Source organism: Myotis davidii, unplaced genomic scaffold (assembly GCF_000327345.1).
Source record: "Myotis davidii unplaced genomic scaffold, ASM32734v1 scaffold332, whole genome shotgun sequence".
Taxonomy (NCBI): Eukaryota; Metazoa; Chordata; class Mammalia; order Chiroptera; family Vespertilionidae; genus Myotis; species Myotis davidii.
The window spans coordinates 4,160,961-4,166,904 of NW_006285779.1; the positions used below are offsets into that span (position 1 = coordinate 4,160,961).

Sequence of the window (5,944 nt, forward strand, 5' to 3'; positions counted from 1 at the left end):
GGGCTACACTCACCCGTCTCCGCCAGGAGGAAACGCCTACTGGGCCTCTTGCACCCAGGTTTGGGGGTGGGGGGGGCGCCCTTAATCCTCTCACGGGGCTAGGGCCAGGCGCAGCCTGACATGTTTCTGAGCCGCCACTCATTAGGGGACCGGGTCTGCTGGGATCCTAGGATTTACCCTACTTCCTAGATCCTCCCGAGCCCGATCCCCTAAATCCACCTGCTAAGTAACTTCTGAGAGGAAAAACCCGTCTCCACCTGCCTCCTCCTTCTGAGCCCCCAACCCCACTTCCCTCGGGTGGCCAAGCGGATTACCTAGGGCGGGAGGTTGAAGACGCAGGGTCCAGCCCTGAAGGTCAGTCTCTTCCTCTGGAGACCTGCAGATGGCGCTCTCGGGTTTGCTTTGGCCTCAAAACCCCCACGAACACGCACTAACTTCGTGTGGGTAGTGAAAAAGGAAAGCCAGAGTTCTTTCCGTCTAGAGGGAAAGGCCTGGGAGTCCAGGCTCTTAGGTGGTGTTAGTTGGTACAGGCGCGGGCTTTCTCTGGGAGGTAATTAACCCAGAATTGGGGTTTGGGGGCATCGAGGAAAGGTCCTTATTGAAAGGAGCTCAGAACTCAGAACTCAGAACTCAGGGAGCCCTTCTCTCCCATCTCCCTGTGTTGGTCCAGGAAGTTGTCTTTGGGAAGCTGAACTACTGGAGGAACAAGACTGTGGGCAGAACCACACATAGATTCAGGTTTTTCTAGAACCAGCTGGACACATCTCCACCGTTACATGTATGTTGACGTGTGGGTGCAGACAACAGGCATTTGCAAGAGGCACTTTCACCTTTTGTAAAGGGGACTTAATGCACAAAGTATGCTGGATGTAGTTCTCACACACACGTACCCCCTAAGAAGTGAAGACCTTTCCATGACAGTCCAATTCCCAGGTAGCCCCTGAGATTCCAGAGTTCCACCCACCTCACCTCAGCCCCTTCTGGGACCACTTCTCCATCCAGCACTACAGGAGTTGGTCAGCCCCCCCAGGCCAGGCCCTGGCAGCTTCCTCCTTAGCGCCAGCCCTTCCAGGCTCTAGAAAGTCAAAGAGCCCTGCTCCCTAGTGATTTTAGCCAAGGCTCTGCCTTCTCCTGGGACTGCAGGCTGAAGGGCTGGCCTCTCCCACTGATGCTCCCTTTCCTGTCCTTCCCTTTCTTCTTCTATAGAGCCTAGTAGAGAAGAAGAAGAAAAAAAAAAACAAGAAAGGGAAGAAGAAAGAAGAGGAAAGAGAAAAGGAAAGGGAAAGAAAGAAAACAACCCAACCCCAAACACAACCGGGGCTCCGACCTGTCAGGGTTGGTTGCTTTTCCGTCCGCCTCTAAATGAACCTTTTCTCTCTGGTGTTTTCAAAGCGGCCCATCCACCCCCCAACCCAGGGGCATTTACACTTCAAACAAGGCGCCCGCCTCCCTGCGGAAATTTAAAGGCAAATAAACTTTTGGGGAGTTGCTCTGATACCCATCTCGGGATTTGCTTCATTAGCCGCCTCTGTGCATCTGATCTGCCCAATAAATCTTCCTTGTGGATCTCCATTCCTCTGCCTTCTCCACTCCCTTCCCTGCCAGGCTTGCCTGGCGCCCAGAGCCCCCACCCTTGCTGCCTTCCTCCAGCAAAGCTGCCTGAGTCTCCGGTTGCCTGGTGCCTGCTCTGCTAGGGTGTACGAGTCAGGAGACAGTAGTCCCCCTTGAGCTCCTTTCTCTGCCCTACTATGTGCAAACGCACAGACCCCCCCCCCAAGCCAAACCAACCGCCCAACTAGCACCCCAGCTCCCAAATTGGTTTCTGGGCAGATTGTGCATGAAGGGATGGGTTTATGGAAATCCTGTCTGTTGCCCCCAGTTGCACCGATTCTTTGGCGATCCTTCTGCTCATGTTCCAGTTTCCCAGTCCCTGACCCAGGGCTTTCCACTGGGCGAGGAAAATAGAGGTGTGGCTGCCTCCCCTCCACAGGATGGGCCCTGAACGGTGTGGCCCAGGCACCCCACCTCCAGAAGTTTGGGAAGGTGGCTTGGTCTGGGGGGCTGGGGGTGCGGGAGCCCCCCAGCTGTGCCCCAGCCTGCTGGCCGGGCCTGCCTTCCTCCTTCCACTCCTGAGGCCTCCTGGGGAGTAGTGAGGGGAGCCAGGGCCCGGCCTCTCAGGGAGGGGATTAGAAATTCCGAAATTAAATGTATCTCCCTAGGAAATGCTTCCCACAGCGAGGACCAAATTAAATGCATTAAAGTTCAGGGGGGGAAAGAAGCTGTTTAGAACCGATGGGGGGAAAACTAGTCCGAAGGGAAGAGAGGCAGAGAGGAGGAGGGAAGATAAAAGGGTGGTGTAGAGCAGCAGCTCCGCAGCTGAGCTCCTTTTCTGAATTATTCCCAGTTTTGGAAGTCATCACCTTCACAAAAAAAGAAGAAAAAAAAGAAAAAAAGTTCGTCTAACAACCCAAGTCCCGGGCGGCCCCGCGGCCCACTCGCCCCAAGGTTCCCGGCGCACCCCGGGGCGCACACTGGGAGATCAGATTCCAGGCAGTGGGCGCACGCATCACCCGACCCCTCCCCTGGTCGGCCTGACCAGCTCCTGCCCGGCCCTTTCCCCTCCTCCTCCCCATCCTCTCCCCACCCCTCCCCCTTCCTAGCCCTCTGGTCACGTTGGAGGATGGTTGTTTTTTTTTTTTTTTTTTGGAAGAGCTTCTGGTACAATATGGAGCACCATGGGCTGCAATTTCACACTCCACGGCACATTCCCCCTAAAGCTACTTTTTTTTTTCATCTAAGACCCCCTAATTTCTGCTTCCTCGCTCCCTCCCTTGCTCCCTCCCTCCCTCCTGCTCTCACTTTTCTTTTCCTGCTTTTGTTCCCGATATTTGGGCTCCCTGCGTGAAGCCCGGGGGGCCAGAGTACAGGCCGCCCCGCCCTCTCGGTCTGTTGGTCCTGTGGCGGCTGGCGCACGTGCTGCGCCTTTATCCTCCCCGACCCTCCCCCTTCAACCGGCTGCTTCTTACTAGAGGTCCTAGCGACCTGCCCGGCCCTTCTCAGCCCCTTTGAAGGGAAACGACAATGCAAGCCACTTGGCCACCAAAGCCGCCTCTTAGTGGCACGGGCCTGCCAGGTGGCTGCCGCTGGTGGGCCACCGGACTGGGGAGCAGAAAAAATAGTCGAGGCAGGTCTAAACTAGGAGTGGAGGGTTCTGCCCAACAGAGAACAAGTTGTGGGGGGGGGGGGGGTGTGCAGTGAGGCCCTGGTCAAACCTGGACAGAGTCTAGTAGTCCCTTCACACACACCCACACCCAGACACCCATGGACCTTTGAACGGCTAAAGGGACCACTCACCCCAGAGCCCACGGGAAGGAGCAGCGGCCGCTGCCTGCACAGTCCTTTGGCCTCTTTGAGCCTCAGTCTTTTTGCCTGTGAAATAGGGATAATGACACCTGTCTTGCCTACTCTATGGAGCTAGCCAACAGGAAAGCACTTACAAACCAAACATTTCCATAGTAGAAGAAGGAGTAAGTGCCTGGCTCTCTGAACACTTAACCTTGGAGAAGACGGAAGGCGGGGGAGGACTGGGCATTTAGGCAAGGCAGGGGGTGGTATTTTCCAGACAACTTCTATCCTATAAAGTTAACTAGAAGATCCCTCACTGTCTCCCTTCCTGGGTTCTTCCCTTTCGGGATTTTTTCCTTTCCCATAACCACACCACACCCCGTACATGTTTCCCACCCTGCTCTCTCTCTTTCCTGCCATTCCTCCGTTACCACTTCTTCCTGCACGCCTGCCCCACTACACTAGTGCAGCTGCTTGAGGAGCAGTTCAACTCCCCACCCCCACCCCCACCCGAACAGCCGGGTTAATTGTGGCCTCTGGCGCGGTCCCCTTTGGGCCAATCTGCCAAAACCGTCGGGAGGAGCTGGCCCGTTGGCGGAAATTTGGGGGAGGAAATCCCGTCCAGTCCGGTTCCAAACAAAGCAAGTTGGTCCTCCCAGGACCTGCAGTCAACCTGCCAACGCCAGAGTGGAGATGAGATGGTGCGGGGAGGCCTGGCCGAGGGGAGGCGTGGAAGGCGGAGAGGGGCGGGGAAGAAAAGGGCGTGAAAGGGGTGCGGAGGGCATGGAGAAGGCACCTGTCTCTGGAAGGCCTGCGGAAGCTAATTTGGGAAAAGTCGAGGTTCCCGCCTGGCCAAGAACCCCTTCCCAGGTTCCTCCCCAAGCCGGGATGAGAGAGTCCCAGTGAGGCTGAGTGTCGGTGCCCAAGTAATGATTAACCCTCTTCTCAGTCAGGCCTTGAGCCCTCAGCCTAACCTGGCTGTGGTGTAGGGAGACGGTGCGGGTGCCGGCGGGCCCTGGACCTCCCAGGCGTTACCCAGCAAGTCCACCCGATGAGGGGGGTTGCGAAGTCAGGGGGAGAGCGGTAGACGGGGCAGCCGAAAGGGAACTCAGTGCTGAGCAGGGGGAGCGCAACTCCAGAGGCCGAGCTGATCAGAGGGAGCGGAATAGCCACAGCCAGAGTCCGAGGAAAGCACGGGGCCACGGGCGGGCGAGGGCGCGGGGCTCTGCAGCGCCCAGGAACAGTGGGCGAGGCGGGAGAAGCCCGAGGGCGAGTTGTCCCGGACTTGAGAGCAAGCACCAAATCTACTCTCGGATCCCTCCGCGGCGCCCGCCCTCCCCGTCTCCTCTGCCAGCAGCGGTGCGGGTGCGAGGAGCGGGCGGAGAGCGCGCCAGACCCCAGAGCCGGGAGCGGTAAGAAGGGGAGACCCGCCTACGGCCCTGGGAAGCCAGGGGCAGGGCCGCCCAGGCGGGGACGGGCTGCTTGGCGTCGCGAAGTGGCTGCAGACAAAGGACCGGAGCGGAGAGGAAGAGGGAGAAACGGGGGAGAGAGGGGCTGGTGAGCCCGGGAGAGAACCAAGGAGAAGAGGGCTCTCCGGACCGGCCGAGGTCAGTCCACTCCTGCAGCCTCCGCCCACTCTAGCCTGGAGCCCAGGTCCCGGGGCTCACTCCTGCTGGGGTTCCTGCCGGTGGGTCTGTGGCCTGGGGTCGGGGCAGGAAGTGTTGCTGTGGTTGGTGTGTGTGTGTGTGAGGGGGGGGGACGCAAAAGCGCGCGCCGAGTTAGGCAGGCGGGGGAGGCGGGGAAAGTCCTTCGCTTGGGCTCAGACCCCTGCCCCGGGGGCTGCAAGCCTCCATCCTCCGCCCTTTGCGGTCCAGAGCTGTCCACCCCCCGCCCGCCCCTTCCCAACTTGAAACAAAAGGGCTGAACCGAATCTCTCAGGAGTCAGGGCACTGGCTCTTTCTGGGGAAAGTGCTTTGGTTTGAGACTGTAAGGGTTATCCGCATCCCGGGATATGTAACTTTTCGGTCAGTGTTCCTGGGGGGAAAAGAGATGCAAAGTGAATCTCAGACGGAATAATGCCCGGATCCTAGCAGCTCAATCCACCACGTCTGGCCGGGCGAGGAGGTCTAGACCCGCAGCTAACGAATGTATTGGAGAATCTGACTAATGTAGGGAGGAAGCCTCTTTCCATTTCTAAATCAATTAAGGAGACTTTCTTGTGTCTCCTTGGCGAGGGGGTCGTGAGAGTGTGTGTGTGTGAGTGTTGTAAGGGTGGGTGAAAAGTGTGTGTGTGTCAGGGGGTGGAGAAGGGTGTCTAGGCAAACAGCTGTGTCCCAGGCGGGGCTGCGTTAGGAGCTCAGGACCCATGGCCAGCACCTCCCCCGCCTTCCTCTGTCCTGGGCTGCGCGGCTGCTCTGAGGCCAAGGCCTCGCGGCCTCATCCAGAGGGGCCGCCAATCAATCCTGCAGGTCAACACAGCAATTAATAACGGGGTGAGCAGGCCTGGCGAAAGAGGGCGGGGAGGCGTCGGGCTGTGTCTCCCCCGGGCGCTGAGAGCCCAGCGGCGGGACCAGGGAGTGGGAGGGGTCTGGGGGGGGGG

General features: G+C 58.5%; 1 long non-coding RNA gene across 2 annotated transcripts in view; it reads right to left on the bottom strand.

Moving 5' to 3' along the window:
- Positions 1–1,254: 1,254 nt before the first annotated feature.
- LOC102758151 overlaps positions 1,255–5,944 on the bottom strand; it is a 7,153-nt gene continuing 2,463 nt past the window's right edge. Inside the window, exons 1-3 of one of the 2 annotated variants that reach the window (XR_435289.2) lie at positions 3,856–3,919; positions 3,355–3,429; positions 1,255–2,420 (exon numbers count right to left, since the gene is read on the bottom strand). This is a non-coding gene — a long non-coding RNA (uncharacterized LOC102758151). Of the gene's footprint in view, positions 2,421–3,354; positions 3,430–3,855; positions 3,920–5,944 lie in introns of those variants that run through there. The other variant, XR_001512676.1, reaches the window with a different exon arrangement.